Here is an 18,997-nt window from a genome sequence, read left to right on the forward strand (position 1 = left end):
GTCCGGAGACTCAAGGTAGATCTGTCGGCATTCAAAGACCTTGAAGTCCCCGTCTATCTTTTTATGCCCTACTGTTTTCTTTCATTCAGACAGTTGTATTTCTTTTAGACTATTACTTGTAGTAAATTCTAGAATGCTCCTGAATTGTGACTTCATATCCGAGTGGTAGTAATTAATACAGTTTTATGATATTGCACTTATTATATTTCATTTTAGTTAATTATTGTCATTTACTGAATGAAAATAAGGAATTTGTTTAATGATTCTCTAACGTTAGCTTGCCTGGCAAGTGAAATGTTAGGCACCATCACGGTCTTGTCGGTGGGAATTTTGGGTCGTGACAATTGGTATCATAACCCTAGGTTACATAGGTCTCACGATTTACGAGCAAGCTTAGTAGAGTCTAGAGGATCGGTACGGAGACGTCTGTGCTTATCTTCCAGAGGCTATGAAGTTTAGGAACAAGTTTCACTTCTATTCTTCCTTGTCGTGCGATTTTGCTTTCTCAATACTTATTGAACTCTTCTACTCTTATTCTCTCGCAGATGGCGAGAACACGTACCACTTCCTCAGCTGAGCAGCAGCCAGAGCCTCCAGTGATAGCTCCTATGCGGGGCAGAGGTCAAGGCCGAGGCCATGCCAGAGGGCCGGGTAGGGGTAGGGCTCAGCCTAGGGCCCGAGCAGCAGCCCCAACAGTGGAGCCTCAGATAGAGATTGATGAGGAGGTTCCAGCCCAGACTGTTCCTGTCAGACCAGCTCAAGTTCCGGAGGGGTTCATTGCTACCCCAGTACTTCAGGATGCTTTGGTCCGTTTGGTGGGCCTTATGGAGAGTGTGGCCCAGACTGGCGCATTTCCCATGGCACCAGCAGTCTCTCAGGCTGGAGGAGGAGCCCAGACTCCTACCACTCCCGCTCCAGAGTAGATAGCTCCCCAGTATTAGTCTTCAACAGCTCAGCCAATCGGGTTAGTTCAGCCGGTTATTACGGCACAGGTCGGAGATGGGCCAGCTATGTCTTCTGAGGCTTTATGGAGATTGGACAGGTTTACCAAGCTCTTTCCTGTTCACTTCAATGGTGCTCCTTCAGAGGACCCCCAGGAGTATCTTGACAGTTGTCACGAGGTTCTACGGAACATGGGTATAGTGGAGACCAATGGGGTCGATTTTGCTGCATTTCAGATGACTGGTTCCGCCAAGAAATGGTGGAGTGATTACTTGTTGACCAGACCAGCTGGGTCGCCTGATCTTACTTGGGACCAGTTCTCTCAGCTCTTCATAGAGAAATTTTTGCCTATCACATGGAGAGAGGAGCGTCGCTGTTAGTTTGAGCATATCCAGCAGGGCGGTATGACGGTTACTCAGTATGAGACCCGTTTTGTGGATTTGGCCCGTCATGCTATTCTTCTGCTTCCCACCGAGAGAGAGAAGGTGAGGAGGTTTATTGATGGACTTGCTCAGCCTATCAGATTGCAGATGGCTAAGGAGACTGGGAGTGAGATTTCTTTTCAGGCGGCTGCTAATGTCGCCAGACGAGGTAAGATGGTTCTTACTCAGGGAGGTCAGGGGTCTGACAAGAGGCCTCGTCATTCCGGTGAGTTCAACGGTGCCTCATCTAGAGGTAGGAGTACTTTTGGTAGAGGCTATCCTCCCAGGCCATTTCATTCAACGCTCTAGGCATCCCACGGTGCCTCAGGTGGTCGTGGCCCTCAGATGCATTATTCCGACCAGCCAGCCTACAGTGCACCACCAGCTCTTATTAGTGCACCTCCACTCCAAAGTTATCAGGGTGATTATTCAGGTAGACAGGGTCAGTTTCAGAGTCAGTAGTCACAGCAGCCGAGGTTATTTTATACTTATGGTGATCCGAGGCACATTGCTAGATTTTGCCCTTGGGCAACGGGCAACTCACAGCATCAGAGTTCTCGTTCCATGGTTCCGACACTAGTTACTGCACCACCTGCCCAGCCAGCCAGCGGCAAGGGTCAGGCAGCCAGAGGTAGGGGCCAGACAGTTAGAGGTGGAGGTCAGGCCGTTAGAGGTGGAGACCAGCAAGCTAGAGGTCGTCCCAGGGACGTAGTTTAGGGTGGTAGGGCCCAGCCCCGGTGTTATGCTTTCCCAGCCAGGCCTGAGACTGAGTCATCTGACGCTGTTATCACAGGTACTGTTTCAGTTTGCAATAGAGATGCTTCAGTTTTATTTGATCCAGGATCTACTTACAACTATGTGTCATCCTATTTTGCTTCCTATTTGGTTGTGCCCCGTGATTCTTTGAGTGCTCATGTGTATGTGTCCACACCAGTGGGAGATGCTATTGTTGTAGATCATGTTTATCGTTCGTGTGTGGTCACCATTAGGAGTCTTGAGACTCGTGTAGATCTTCTACTTCTTGATATGGTTGATTTTGATGTCATACTGGGTATGGATTGGCTGTCACCTTATCATGCTATATTAGATTATCACGCCAAGACGATGACCTTAGCCTTGCAGGGGTTGCCTCGATTAGAGTGGAGAGGGAATCTTGGCCATTCTGCCAACAGGGTTATCTCTTATGTGAAGGCTCAGCATATAGTTGAGAAGGGGTGTCTAGCTTATTTGGCTTATGTCCGCGATTCTAGTACAGAGGTTCCTTCTATAGATTCGGTGTCGGTTGTTCGTGAGTTTCCAGAGGTGTTTCCTGCAGACCTGCCGGGGATGCCACCCGACAGGGATATTGATTTCTGCATTGATTTGGCTCCGGCCACTCAACCTATTTCCATTCCGCCATATCGCATAGCCCTGCCAGAGTTGAAAGAATTGAAGGAGCAGTTGCAAGATTTGGTGGATAATGGCTTTATTAGACCTAGTGTCTCGCCCTGGGGTGAACCTGTGTTGTTTGTGAAGAAGAAAGATGGATCGATGAGGATGTGTATAGATTATCGGCAGTTGAACAAAGTCACCATCAAGAACAAATATCCATTGCCGAGGATTGATGATTTATTTGATCAGCTTCAGGGTGCCAAGGTGTTTTCAAAGATTGATTTGAGATCTAGCTACCATCAGTTGAGGATTAGGGCATCCGATGTTCCTAAGACAGCTTTTCGGACTCGGTATGGGCATTATGAGTTTCTAGTGATGTCATTTGGGCTGACAAATGCCCCAGCAGCATTCATGAATTTGATGAACCGGGTGTTCAAACCCTACCTGGATTCCTTTGTGGTTGTGTTTATTGATGATTTCTTGATCTACTCCCACAGTCGAGAGGAGCATGAGCAGCACCTTCGGATCATTCTTCAAACTCTGAAAGACAACCAGTTATATGTTAAGTTCTCAAAATGCGAGTTTTGGTTGAGTTCAGTTGCTTTCTTGGGTCACGTTGTATCAGCAGAGGGTATTCAGGTGGATCCTAAGAAGATTGAGGCAGTCCAGAATTGGCCTAGACCCACATCAGCTATAAAGATCCGTAGTTTTCTAGGTTTGGCGGGCTATTACCGTCGATTTGTGGAGGGGTTTTCATCCATAGCAGCCCCGTTGACCAGATTGACCCAGAAGGGTGCCCTGTTCAGGTGGTCAGACGAGTGTGAAGCGAGCTTTCAGAAGCTCAAGACAACTTTGAATACGGCACCGGTATTGGTGTTACTCATAGGTTCAGGATCTTATACAGTATATTGTGATGCATCTCGTACTGGTTTGGGTGCGGTATTGATATAGGGTGGCATGGTTATTGCATATGCTTCACGGCAGCTGAAGGTTCACGAGAAGAATTACCCTGTTCATGATCTAGAGCTGGCAGCCATTGTTCACGTGCTTAAGATTTGGAGGCACTATCTTTACAGCGTGCCATGTGAGGTATTCACTGATCATCGGAGCTTGCAGTATTTGTTCAAGCAGAAGGAACTCAATTTGAGGCAGAGGAGGTGGCTAGAACTATTGAAAGACTATGATATCACCATATTGTATCATCCCGAAAAGGCCAATGTGGTGGCCGATGCTTTAAGTAGAAAGTCAGTCAGTATGGGTAGCCTTGCATATATTCCAGTTAGTGAGAGACCGCTTGCATTGGATGTTCGAGCCTTGGCCAACCAGTTTATGAGGTTAGATGTTTCTGAGCCCAGCCGTGTTCTAGCTTGTACAGTTACTCGATCTTCCTTGTTTGAGCGCATCAGAGATCGGCAGGATGACGATCTGCATTTACTTGTCCTTAGAGACACAGTGCGGCACGGTGGTGCCAAGCAGGTTACTGTTTGAGATGACGGAGTTTTGAGGATGCAAATTTGTATGCCTAATGTGGATGGACTTCGTGAGTTGATCCTTGAGGAGTCCCACAATTCCCGGTATTCTATTCATCCGGACGCCGCCAAGATGTATCAGGACTTGAGGTAGCATTATTGGTGGAGGCGAATGAAGAAGGACATAGTTGCCTATGTAGCTCAGTGCCTAAATTGCCAGCAGGTAAAGTGTGAGCATCAGAGACCTGGTGGTTTACTTTAGAGGTTAGATATTCCTGAGTGAAAGTGGGAGCGTATCACTATGAACTTTGTTGTTGGACTCCCACGGACTCAGATAAAGTTCGATGCAGTTTGGGTCATTGTGGGCAGGCTGACTAAGTCAGCGCATTTCATTCCTGTGGCAGTTACCTATTCCTCGGAGCGGTTGGCAGAGATTTATATTCGTGAGATCGTCCGTCTTCACGGTGTGCCCGTGTCTATCATTTCTGATCGAGGTATGCAGTTTACCTCGCACTTTTGGAGGGCAATTCAGCGTGAGTTGGGCACGTGGGTTGAGTTGAGCACAGCATTTTATCCTCAGACGGACGGGCAGCCCGAGCGTACTATTCAGATCTTGGAAGATATACTTCGCGCCTATGTTATTGACATTGGAGGTTCTTGGGATCAGTTTTTGCCGTTATCGGAGTTTGCCTACAATAACAGCTACCAGTCGAGCATTCAGATGGCTCCCTATGAGGCATTATATGGTAGACGGTGTAGGTCGCCAGTTGGGTGGTTTGAGCCGGGGGAGGCTCGGTTATTGGGTACAGATTTAGTTCAGGAGGCCTTGGACAAGGTCAAGATTATACAGGATCGACTTCGTACAGCTCAGTCCAGGAAAAAGAGTTATACTGACTGTAAAGTTCGTGATATTGCATTCATGGTTGGAGAAAGAATATTGCTTCGGGTATCGCCCATGAAGGGTGTTATGAGATTTGGGAAGAAGGGCAAGTTGAGCCCTAGGTATATCGGGCCATTTGAGATCCTCGAGAGAGTGGGGGAGGTAGCTTATCGATTTGCGTTGCCTCCAGGGTTATCCTCAGTTCATCCGGTATTCCATGTGTCTATGCTCCGAAAATATCATGGTGACCCGTCCCACGTGTTAGATTTCAGCTCTGTCCAGTTGGACACGGATTTGACTTACGAGGAGGAGCCGGTGTCCATTTTAGACCGACAGGTTCGTCAGTTGAGGTCAAAGAGTTACCCTTCAGTTCAAGTGCAGTGGAGAGATCAGCCTATTGAGGCAGCCACTTAGGAGTCCGAGTTCGATATGCGGAGTAGATATCCCCACCTTTTCACCAGCCCAGGTATTTTTCTATGTCCGTTCGAGGACGAACGGTTGTTTTAGAGGTGGAGAATGTGATGACCCAAAAGGTCATCTTATATTTTAGAACTAGAATCTGTGCTCTTAAGCCTTAAAAGTCTCATTTTTACCCTTCTCGATTTGCGTGCACAGTCCGAGCAGGTTTACGGAAAACTTTTATGTTGAAAACTAATAAAAATAAGAATTTTTGCCTTAAAAGCTGATTTTAGTTGATTTCGGTTAACATTTTTGGTAAACGGGCCCAGATCCGTACTTTTACGGTCCCGGTAGGTCCGTATCGAATTATGGGACCTAGGTGTATGTTCAGAATCGAATTTGGAGGTCCCTAGCTTGAGTTATGAATTTTTGATGAAAATTTAAAAGTATGAAAATTATTTGTTTTTAAGAATTGATTGATATTTGGCATTGTTAGTATCGGGTCCGTATTTTGGTTTCGGAGTTCGGTACAGGTTCATTATGATATTTAGACATGTCTGTGAAATTTGGTGAGAAATGGAGTTGATTTGACGTGATTCAGACGTCCAGTTAAGAAATTAGAAGTTTTAAAGTGTTCTTGAGAATTTCATTTGAATTGGTGCTAAATTTAGAGATCTAGGTGTTATTTTGGCGATTTGATCGCGCGAGCAGGTCCGTATGATATTTTTATACTTGTGTGCATGTTTGGTTTGGAGCCCCGAGGGCTCAGGTGAGTTTCGGATAGGCCACGGGATGTTTTGGACTTTGAAAATCTAGTTTTTCTGCAGAATCTGTGTTCTGGCATGTCCTTCTTCATGTTCGCGAAGGTACTCTCGCGAACGCGAAGAGTCAACTGGGTAGCTGAGGATTTCTTCTTCGCGAACGCAAAGTCTTGGTCGCGAACGCGAAGCGATGGGGGCGTTACCCTTCGCGAACGCGACAAGCCCATCGCGAATGCATAGCGTTAGGCACTGGGGAGGGGGAGTCAGCATTTTCTTCATCGCGAACGTGAAGACCAGGGAAGGGTAACCTATGCGAACGCGAGCACTGCCTCGCGAACGCGAAGGCTCTGCAGGCCATACATTTTGCGAACGCAACAGTGCTCTCGCGAACGCGATGAACACTGTCACCCAGCACTTAACAGAATCCAAAACGGGATTTTTTGCCAAAAAACTCATTTTTCTCAAAAACCAAACGGTGAGGGACGATTTTCCAAGAGTCACTCCTTCCCCAAATTGTTGGTAAGTGATTCTAAACCATTTTCTTTCAAATACCCATTATATTTCTTGAATTTTCAACCTAAAATCTAGAGTTTTCATGGTAGAATTAGGGGTTAGGGTAGAAAATAGGAAATTTGGAGATTTAGACCTCAATTTGAGGTCGGATTCCAAAACTAATTACATATTCGGGCTCGGGGGTGAATGGGTAAAAGAATTTTAGTCCGAACCTCGGGTTTTGACGAAGCGGGCCCGGGGTCAATTTTTTGACTTTTTGGAGAAAAAATTAGGAAATTTAATTTATGCAATATAATTGATTCCTTTAGAAATATTTGATATTATTGAGTCATTTTTGAATAGATACGAATGGTTTGGAGGTGAATTCCAAAGAAAAAGCTGTGATTGAGAATTAAGTGGCATTCGGAGCGAGGTAAGTGTTGTGTCTAACCCTGACTTGAGGGAATTAGGAACCTTAGATTATTTACTAAGTGAAATTCGTGTGAGCGGCGTATATGTGAGGTGACGAGTAATTATGCGCCGCCAATTTACTTATTTTTCATGTTTCTCTGTTTTTCTTATATTGTCTTATTCCTATGCCAAATTGCTACGTGTTATACTAGTGCTGTTCAAATTATCATTCTTATCATATTTACGGAATTTTTCTAGTGATAATTGAGTTTTTATTTCAAAGTTGAGATTGATATTATGGAACCAAATGTTGAAGTAAGGTTTGTACTTGTTATTCTATCTTCCTATTGTTATTCATGCATTGCATTATGGTAAGGGAGAGTGTTAATGCACGAAAGGTGACGCCGTGCCATATTGTGAGTGTTAATGCATGAAGGGTGATGCCGTGCCATATTGTGAGTGTTAATGCACGAAGGGTGATGCCGTGCCATATTGTGAGTGTTAATGCACGAAGGGTGATGTCGTGCCATATTGTGAGTGTTAATACACTAAGAGTGATGTCGTGCCATATTGTGAGTGTTAATGCACGAAGGGTGATGTCGTGCCATGATATGAGAGTAAAAGTACGAAGGGTGATGCCGTGCATTTTTCTTTACTGTATTTATTATTCCTGTTGATTCATGGTATATTGACTGCTCCAGTGATCATTCTGTTGTAGTTCTTTATCTGTATTCCCCTTAGTATGTCTCCCCTCCCGACATTTCCTGTTTAGTTCTTCATTCCTGTTATTTGCGTATACACTGTTAAATTGTACAGGTTGATTGTAGGTGCCTTGCCTTAGCCTCGTCACTACTTCGTCGAGGTTAGGCTCGACAGTTACCAGTACATGGGGTCGGTTGTACTGATGTTGCACTCTGCACTTTCTGTACAGATTTTGATACCGGCTCAGGTTGATCGAGATTTGCTATTGGTCCGCTATCCGGAGACTCAAGGTAGATCTGTCGGCGTTCACAGACCTTGAAGTCCCCGTCTATCTTTTTATGTCCTACTGTTTTCTTTCATTTAGACAGTTATATTTTTTTCAGACTATTACTTGTAGTAAATTCTAGAATGCTCGTGAATTGTGACTCCAGATCCGGATGGTAGTAATTAATACAGTTTTATAATATTCCGCACTTATTATATTTTATTTTAGTTAATTATTGTTATTTACTGAATGGAAATAAGGAATTGGTTTAATGATTCTCTAACGTTGGCTTGCCTGGCAAGTAAAATGTTAGGCGTCATCACAGTCCCGTCAGTGGAAAATTTCGGGTCGTGACACTAGAATATATATATATATATATATATATATATATATATATATATATATATATATATATATATATATATATTAAAAGCACGAAGGCCCTTAGCAAAATATTGTTCGCCTTTTTTATCCCTTAATAATAGAGTTTACACTAGACAAAATATTCAATTTAATTAATTTTCTAATATATGGAATATTAAAATCAACTAAAATTTTGCTCATTAAATTATTTCTTATTTGAACTATGTATGAAGCCCTAATATTTAGGACTATAAAATTAATAAATATTTTTACCTTATATAAATCAACTAATTTTTAAGTAGGTATTCCGTATTCACCAAATTGCATTTGGACATGCGAGGAAGAGTTCCAAACTTCCAATCCTATTGCAAGTTCCACTTGGTCCAATCGTGAATAAGAAGGATGGGTATCCTTAGAATCAATTTGAGCGATTAGAAAGGTACAAAAGTTCCCATAGACACATAATTTAGTTCTGTAAGCTTTATTAAAAAAAATAATTACATTAGGAATAATCTAGGTCCAAGGTGCAACTCTCATTAGGAATAATTTATGTACTAAAATGTAAATACACATTTTACTATATACTATAATTAGATATAAACTAACATTTTTTTTTAATAAACTAACTCAATATTCATAATTATGATACTCTTTAGCTCAACATCAAATCTAACAAATACTTTTAAAATGACACAAAATAATCGAATGTCAGATATGGGTAGACACGCAAAGTGTCTATTCAAAAAGGGTGCCCTTCACGAAATATTGATCGACATTTTTACCCTACACAAATAAATTTTACTTGAGACAATCTAGCTAATTGGGATCAATATTCTATCATTTTCTAAAATTTATATTTTATAATATAATTTATTTTATAACTCAAATACATTATTCAAAATAATTGTTGTAAATTTTTACATTATATATTCATTAATATAGATACATGTGCAAAGCGCGTACTATAAAGCTACTTATATTGAAAGCATGAAGGCCTTTAACGAAATGTCGTTCGCCTTTTTTACCCTCCGTAAATGAACTTTATATTGGATAAAATGGTAAATACAAATAAAATACTTTTTGGAAAATCAAAATTACCTTAATAAAAGGAATAAGTAATTAAGAAGAAGCCAAGAAGTAGGAAACTCCTTTTATTAGTATCCCTAACACTCTACAAAGAGGCAGAACATTTTGTAGGTTAAAAAGGAAAAAAATAAGATCATGAGTAAGAAACTCATTAATTAATATCCTATTAAAGAGGTCAAAATGTTTGTAGTTCAAAAAGAAAAAAGAATAAGAAAACAGTTAGTAGGATATTAACTACGCACATTTTGACCTCAAGAAATAAAAAAATCATTAAGTAGAAAGATTTTAAAGTCCATCAGTAAGATTTTAACATCAGTAGGTAGAAAATTCATCATTTAATAACCCTATTAAAGAGGTCAAAGTTTTAGTAGGCTGATAAGAAAAGAAAAAAAAAGAATAAGACAATAGTTCGGACATTCATTAATATCCCTATTGAAGAGTGTAAAAAAAAACAGTTAGTATCCTAATCTTTTATTTTTTATGAATACATTCTTTTAGTTTTCTATCTATTTATATTTATATCTATATCTATATCTATCTATCTATCTATATATCTATCTATTTATCTATACTATATTAAAAGCACGAAGCCCCTTAGCGAAATGTAGTTCGCCTTTTTTATCCTTTAAAAATAAATTTTATATTTGACAAAATTTTAATTTTAATTATTTTCCTAATATTTAGGACTTCTAAATCAAATAAAATTTAGTTATTAAACTTTTTCTTATTTGGACTAGGTAAGAAGTCCTAATATTTAGAATTTTAAATGAGTAATATTATCTTTCCATGTTTAGTATTTGTGGAAGTTGTAAAAATATGTAGGACGACAAAATATAATACCAAGCAAACTTGTATTGTGTATAAAAGGTGCAAATTTTAAAAGTAGAATAATGGCAAAAACTTTAAAAAGTTATCCTTTTTTTCCAAATCAACTAAATTTTGTTTATCTAATCATTACTTTGAACCATGTAAGAAATTTTAAATAGGAAGTAAAAATCAATTATTATTTTAAATATATAATATAAGTTATTTATTAATTTAGAAAAAATTATAACAAACTGTAATATGCTAATTTTGTGTGGTTAAATATTGCACTTTCTATAAGCTTTGATTTTTATTTATAAGGTAAATAAGTAATTTTAATTTATGCATTATATTTAAAAATTATTACATTTCAATTTTATAATAATCACTAGGCTACACGTGTATATATACTCTATAACTAGTATGTATAATAGCTCCAATATTTCATAAAGTGCATTTAAAGAAAACAATAAATATTTAAATGCAAAACTTGTAAAACTGGATATGAAACATTAAACTTAGAAAACATATCATTTGCCGAGACTTAATCTAACTTTTATTTTGACAAGCTGCGGCTAGTTTCATAATAAAATTCTATAGATATGAATGTTAGAGTAGGATCTATTGTGTTAAAAATTTGTTTAATATATATAAATAATCTACATATTCAGAACCTAATAAGCAAAAAAAGACGTTATAGTTTAAAATCCATAAAGTAAAAATCTTAATTTCTCGAGTAGATATGAATGTTAGAGTATGATCTAATGTTCATCAGTGTTATTTGGGTCGTAAACTAATAGTGGGCTACTGGAATTGCGCCACTATCTTTGGGCTTATCGTAAGAAAATTGGTTGGGCAAAACTTTTATTATCCATTAGGCATGAGTTATGGACATAAATTAGTTTTGCTTATCAGGGAGGAATTCAGGACATGATTTCAATAAGTCAGAGACAGTGAGTCTGCTAAATTAGCCACAAGTTTTGCCTCATAGACAAAATTGCATATGTTGCTCAATTGTCATAAGTTATGGCGCACAAGCAAGACTTAGTATTCGTTCTACCTATCGTGTTAAATTGATGCGTTAAGTAGAAGTTGCATGCATGTATTGTTTACAACTTTTTCCCATACTGTATAAAGAATCATCTTGTAATCTACAAACTAATATTTTACGCATATTTAACAAAAAATAGTTGTTACTGAATTATTATTGAAAAATATGGTTGGCAGCGTATCAGCCTCGAACCCTTGACCTAGTGGCATGAAGGACTCTCTCAATCACTATGAATGTGAATGGCCTTGTTAGAGAAATAAAATTGAACTTGATCATAATTAATTTTTAAATTTGTTTTTTTTAAAAAAGAAGTCGTGTAAAAGGCAACATATTGCACTATCTTCAATCTCTGTAACTTATTGAAATATCCCCAACTTCAGCCTGATATGCAAAGCTAACTTATATGCACTAGAACTTATGCCTAATGGGCAACAGGTTTTGTCCAACGGATTTTCTTAATTAAGGTGAGATTATTTTTTAAAGATTTTGTTTATCCCTTATTGTGTTCTATTTCTGCAATTAATTCGTCTTGGGCGGAATGTAATTTGAAGAACATACAAGGGAGTTCAAACTTCAACAAAATTGCTACTTTTTAAACCGCTAATTAATATTTAGCTACCGTTTAAAATTATTTAAACATTTACCACTTTTTAATACAAAATAAAATTAATTTGGACAACAAAAAATCCTAGCTAAAACACGGATCAAGAAACTCCTACAATTTTTACTGGAGTTTGAACTGCCACGATTATTTCATGTGAAAAATAGAGAAGAGTCAAATAATTTATTTCAACTCTTGAAATAAACTAAAGAAGACAACCATTTAAGATTCATTAATTTTCAAGTAATCATCGATGAGTTTCTAAAATTGAGCTTCATGAACTTTGTTTTCCAGAGGTCTATGAATCTATCAATATCCATTAATCAATGAAGAAATAAATCTTCAAAAATGGAAATTATTTTTCCACTTTAGTTAAATAATCACCTTATGGTAATGTCATTACATTAGTTCACACTTTTCCCTCCACAAAAGGTAAGAAGATAAAAACATAGAAGTATTAGTCAATCTTTAATACTCCTATAATTGAAAACACTTCAAATCCTAATAAGTATAAAATCTTCTTGATAGTAGCTTAGGCAAGAGCAGATAGATAAAATCTCAACCTCAAGAGTATTGGTGAATCAAGTAAGTGGTGGTCTTTTTTCTACTATTTTAATTTACTTTAGTTTGATATAAATATCTGAAATTTTATGAATGTTTGCCTCCATATTAAATGTTCTTTTTCTTTTTTCTTACTCTTTTACACTCTTCACTACCCACATATCGACTTTCATTCTTCTAGATGACATTTACAATCTAGAAGATGTCATCGACTTGTAAAAATAATTAGCAATTTATTTATTTGAAATAAATCATCTTCCTATACACACACATCTTTTTATAATGTAGAAAATGACAATGAGTCGAACGACTATTATGCAACAAGTTTTGTTGATTCTCTTTCTATGCTTGAGCTATGATGGTGTTCGAGGAACAAAGTTATCCGACGAACAAGAAGATCAAGAGTTGGAGAAGCAACTAAAACTTCTAAATAAGCCTGCAATTAAAACCATTAAGGTATATATGTGTTTCAATAGCTAAAATGTCATACTTGTTTTTTGTAACTTATTTTTGGTAATTCTATTCCTCTTTGTAACTTAATTTTGCATTTTATTTTTAAGTTCTCCCGTTCTTTATTCAGTGGGTGTTTTTGAATTTCTGATATCTCTGTTACCATTAACCTGTCTTGGAGATAATTGTTTCGTTTCTCAAATGACCTTTTCATTAACTTTTAGATCCATATCATATGCCCACTTTGTATATATACACTGCTAATTAATTATACTCTTTGCCTCTTTGGTATAACGTAAAAATATTAATATTTCAAATTTATCATTAACAGACTGAATATGGTGATATATATGATTGCATGGACTTCTATAAACAACCTGCATTCGATCATCCATTATTGAAGAATCACAATTACCATCCTCAGGTTTGCCTCCAATATAATTAATTTTTATTTTTATTTTGAAAATAAGTGATGAATAAAAAGAAATTTTGGATGAGCAGATGAAACCCGAGAGCGATTCAACTTTATCGACAAATAATAAGCTGCCAGGAATAGGATTACCAGATGGAGGTTGTCCTGTTGGAACTGTTCCTATCAGAAGAACCACCAAAAAAAGATCGTATTAGACATAAACTTTTGCCCCCACTAGAAGATGCCATGGTCAACAGTTCACTTACTAATGTAAGTTAATGTTGTTTTCAGTTGATAAAGTTGGTTCTACTACAATTCATATTTCACTATATATTATTGCTAGTTATAACTTATATAAACTAAACATGCCAAAGATTCATTTTCTATCACAATCTAAATTTAACTTTTTAATATATTACTTTCTGCACAGAGGGCCGTTGATTCAAAAAAAAGAAGATACAAACCTTTGCAAGGGTACAAGGTACACGTATCATAATTTATCATACAATTATTTAATATTTTATTTGATCCTTTTTGCATTTTAGTTTTGAGATTGTCGTCTCACGCAATCCTCTTTTTCATTAATAAACAGATAGCGAAAGCCATTCTCCAACAACTCCTGGTTGGTTTTGTACAATCACACACAAACAACATAATAATGACATGATTATATGGTTTTTGTACTGCATGCCCAAATAGGGGAAAAACAAATATTCTTGGTTATATATAAACTATTGAATCCCTTTGACATGAGAAAAGATTCATGTGAAGTGGCAGGTTCCAATTTTAGGTGTGACACTTTAGTATTTTTGAACATCTTGCATAAATTTCTGGCTCTATTACTGTATCCATGGACATCTTGTTTATCTCACAACGGTCTCACTCTCGGATAATCCTTGATGTAATTATGTAGACATTCCTAAATCAGGAGTAAATCACTGAAATAGAAATATGTTTAAATTATTCCTAAATTTTCGTGAAATTTTTCAAATTTAAGTGATCCTATATATTTTTATTCTCTTCAGCTTGCAATCATTCATACCGAAGACAATCCAAGTAACAAATTTGGAGGAGGCGGGATGACAACAAGTATCTATAATCCTCATGTCGAAGGTCACCAACATAGTGCATGTCGATTGAAAATAATTAAAGGAGCAAATATTATACAAGTCGGTTGGAGAGTAAATCAAATAGCTCTTCACTGGGGATTACTTATTTTCCTATTTACATATTTAAACAAAGAAGTGAGCATCAATTAACATTATTTCTTTTCTACTTTAGGTTGATCCAACCTTGTATGGTGACAACGCGACTAGGTTATACATACATTTCCAGGCAAGTCCCTAACTAATATGATTTGTTAGCATTTTAAATTTTTCATAATTTCTTTTGCTCACTTAGACTTTTCTTTTCATACTTTCAGGATGGTGAAAATGCTTGTTTCAACTTGCTATGTCCTGCCTTTGTACTTGTAAACCGAGAAATAGTTATAGATGGAGCACTTTATCCCGTTTCAAAACGTGGAGGGAAATTATTTGAGACGAAACTTTCGATAAATTGGGTAAATTTTCTTCTTTTTTGAAAAAAAATTCAAGCATAAAGCAATATCGATCTTTATTTGTTAATTTTTTTTTTTTTTGGTTGAAAATAGGACCTAAACAAAGGAAACTGGTGGTTGTTCATCACAAACACTAATATACCAATTGGTTTTTGGCCTCGAGAAGTGTTTGACGACTTTGACTATTATGCAACAAGAGTTGAATGGGGCGGAGTCGTATATAGTCCACCAGGAATACGTAAACCTCCCATGGGTTCAGGATTTTCCCTCATTAGAAACACTTTATATGACGCATTTTGCAGAAATATTACAATTTTAAGTGATACGGGTGACAATATTAATGTAGGTCAATTGCCAACATATGTAAACAGCCCTAATTTATACAATGCTATAGATATTCCTAATGGTGGGGATTATTTCAAAAATGTGATGGTTTATGGTGGACCTGGTGAGCAGGCATGAGTCAAATCTAGTTATTGATCAGTTGTAATTTGATAAATTTATCAAAATAATGCAAGAAAGTGGGTGCAGTATATTTTTATGTTTATTGTATTTTGTTTTACTTTTCAGTTGATTGAGAATCTCTAAGTTATCAAGGTATTACTAATATTTAAAATTTTATCTGATATATGATAGTAATATATAGATTTCTGAACAAGCTATGTAGATAAGCAGATGTATCTGTGTCAGAAACGTGAATGATAACCAAATTAAACATTATATTAGTAAACTTAATTAACGGCACGTTGTCACACCCCTTTTCTACCCTCAAACAAATATGTTATTATGGATTGTGGTGGGTTAAAGAGTTTTTCCAATTAAAGTGACAAGTTTTTTATAGGGCTTTATTTACAGAGTCGCCACTTGAAATTGATTTTTTGGTGTTTCAAATCACCTTTTGTTTGAATCCCTAGTCAAAGAAAGATTTGACTCTATTATTATTGGTCTGCGAAAACAAAGTCCAAATAAGAAATTCTGTTGACTGAGGAGAAGGTGTAAGGCATTCCCCAAGTCCTGTGGTTCTAGCACGATCGCTTTATTGACGATAACTTAGCTTGAATTAATTTTGGACAAACTGTGATTTATTGGCTCCCATATTTTACCTATCCGCTTTTAATTATTAAAATTATTAAAGAAAGATTTGAATAAGATAGTCCTAACCACACCACGCAAGCGAATGTGCAATCGAGATGAATTTTATTAATTTGTGTCATAACCGCGCTACGCAAGCGAATCTGTAGTCATGACGAGGATTAAGTACGTTATTACTTTTGGAGAAAATTACTATATCCGAAGAAATTAATTAAATATCAATTATCATGTTACGCAAGTGAATTTGCGATTACAACAAGGGATTAATTCAACAAAAGCTGTTAAAAATATTATAAGAAATTGAAATTGATGTGAGATTATTGAAGAAGTTAATTATTAAATGTCACAAACCACGCTACGCAAACGAATCCATGGTCGCGGCGAAAAATTAATAGCACGCCTAATATTTGTCTAGCGCTTAAATTAATTCATTAGTGAAAAATATTTTTTATAATGAAGTCTAGTATTTAAAAGACTGAGTCAAAACTCGTTATTACTTTAAACTTGATAGTTAAAATTTTTCAGTAGCCTTGATGTTAAAGAAAGAGATATGGCTAGTAAACTTAATCCAAAGGTGATGGTGACCTGAAATATTCTTAAAACTAATGTAAACCCAACAAGGACATGTATCTAAAAATAATGCATTAAAGAACATGGATTCCTAGATATTTAACTGAGAAAATGTATGCATTAAGCTCAACCAAATAGAAGTTCAAAATAGTAATGACACATTAAGACATTCTTTCATTGGTTCTCTCCTCTAACCAGCACACTCATCATATACTATTCCCCAACTTCAACTCAACTTAATCAAGAAAAGAAGTATTACTATCAGTTATGTTTTTAGCACTGAGAGGCCTCGTGAGGCGACGAAATTCAAAAATGAAACCAAGGCAAAGAGAATGCTTCTGGTAATGAAAATGCTTATTCTCCTTGACTAAGGAACTTAGCAGAAGGTTGTATTGGCTACATATGTAAAGTGGAATTGAAGATTAAGCTAGATATTACAGTTTTACATGCTTAAAGCATGGGTAACAAGCTAAACATTCAACTATTCTAGTAAAGTACATCAAGCATATTCAAAGACGTGAACAGGCCCATATCTTCAATTATTTGATAGAAAAATCTGCATTGCAAAGTTCAAGGGTTACCTGGGTCGCAAAATTATAAAAATACAGTAGTAGAATGAGCAAGAATAGCAACAGAAACAACGATAAAGACAGCAGCAACTCAGTGTTAAGAGAATCCCTCAAAAAAAACTCAACAAGGATGCTTGAAACTAGTAGCTAACAACTTCACGAATTGCTTAAGGGATCCTTCTATTTTTCTCAAGGTTTTTACACTCTAAGAAACACTCACCAAGCTGAGAATATTCAGCTTACTATTTAGGTGTTCAACTGCTCTTTTTTATTTTATTTTTTTACTCTCAAAGTTGTATTTTTTTAGAATGTAAAGATCTCATTTTTTAAGTGTGTTAGAGTGTGTGTCTATATGAGTGAGTTGAGAGAGGCGAGTGTGAGAAGTGTAGGCGGATCGGAGGGAGTGAAGAAGGAGAGGGTGGCGGCTAGGGTTTTTTGTGTAAAGGGAGAGATGATCCGTTCTTCTTCCTAGGTTTTGGGGAATGTGGAGTGTTTTAATGAAGAGGGGGTAGGTTGGGCCAGGCGGGTCGGGCAAGTGGGGTTTTGGGCTGTTGGAATTGGGCCAATTTGGAACAAGAAGGAGAAGACCTTGTTCTTCTTTTATGTGATTTTTCAAAAATAGCCACATTACTACTAATTGAATATGGTTTGCCAAAAAATGACCTAATTAGTATTTTAACTAATTAATTAAACTAATTTATTAAAGCTAATGTATATTTTTGTGATTTTTGTTTTAACAATGCGAATGATGCAAAAAAAAAAAAATCCTAAAATTCTATAAAACCATTAAAATTATTTTTGGACTATTTTTTAGAGTAATTTCCCATGTGGGGAAAATATTGGGTGCTCACAGCTGCCCCTCTTTGCTCGAGAACATGAAGAGTTTTCGGGCAAAGATAAAATGAGCAATCATGAATAATTTTTGCCCGTTTGATACTCCTTTTGGAAGTATTTTGAAAAAGTTTGACCGAACCTTGCTTCGGAGGTTGCCTACATATCCTTGGGTATAAAGGAATCAGGCCAGTGTAGTTCTAGAAGTTTTGGTAGCTGGGACTACCGGGAAGTTATGATTTCACTGCTGTTGCTGTTGTTTACGGCTTGCTGCGCTCCTTATTACACCCGAGTCAAAATGAAAAAGAAATTAACTAAGTCTATCAGCTATGAGTTACAAGGTTCCTATCTCTAAGTCTTCTGAAACTTGATCTTGAGTCTTCGCTGGTTCTTCATGCAGACTCTGATCTGAACCTTGATGCTTGCTAGCTGCAGGTGCTAGTTCATTCTTCTACGGCTTTTTCTGATCAAAACGGGAAATGCAATGCTCGTGACCTCAGTTATGTCTTGAGCAGTCCACGACCCTTCATCCGCTTCTGCATTTTGGATTCACTTATTTTTCTTTTTCTTTTCTTATTTTGGATTGAGACTTCTTTTTTTTGGTCACCTCGAACACTGTGCCTCAAGGAAAAACCTACTTAGACACCAAAACAAACAAACGAACGAAATTTTTCCGCTTCGGTTTTCACTAGGAAAAATTCGTGAGTTATTATAATAAAAATTCTATATTACTTCATTATTAAAACAATAAAAGGTCGGGGTTTGGGTACCCTGGGAAAACATGATTCTTTGGGAATTGTGTACCTTTATTGTCTAAATGGTGTCTCAACAAAGGATTGGTGTATCTTATGTTGGAGAAAATGTGGCGAGGGAATGGTATACCCTGCATTTAAGCTTAAATCAACTAGGGAGTGGTGAACCATTTGTTACTGAAA

General features: G+C 37.0%; 1 long non-coding RNA gene and 1 pseudogene across 1 annotated transcript in view; both read left to right on the plus strand.

Moving 5' to 3' along the window:
- LOC138899456 (uncharacterized) overlaps positions 1-18,290 on the plus strand; it is a 47,482-nt gene extending 29,192 nt beyond the window's left edge. The window contains exon 2 of the long non-coding RNA XR_011411110.1: positions 18,194-18,290. This is a non-coding gene — a long non-coding RNA (uncharacterized lncRNA). The remainder of the gene's footprint in view (positions 1-18,193) is intronic.
- LOC104089297 (uncharacterized) lies at positions 546-15,588 on the plus strand (annotated as a pseudogene).
- Positions 18,291-18,997: the final 707 nt, after the last annotated feature.

The sequence above is a fragment of the Nicotiana tomentosiformis genome, chromosome 9, assembly GCF_000390325.3.
Source record: "Nicotiana tomentosiformis chromosome 9, ASM39032v3, whole genome shotgun sequence".
Lineage (NCBI taxonomy): Eukaryota > Viridiplantae > Streptophyta > Magnoliopsida > Solanales > Solanaceae > Nicotiana > Nicotiana tomentosiformis.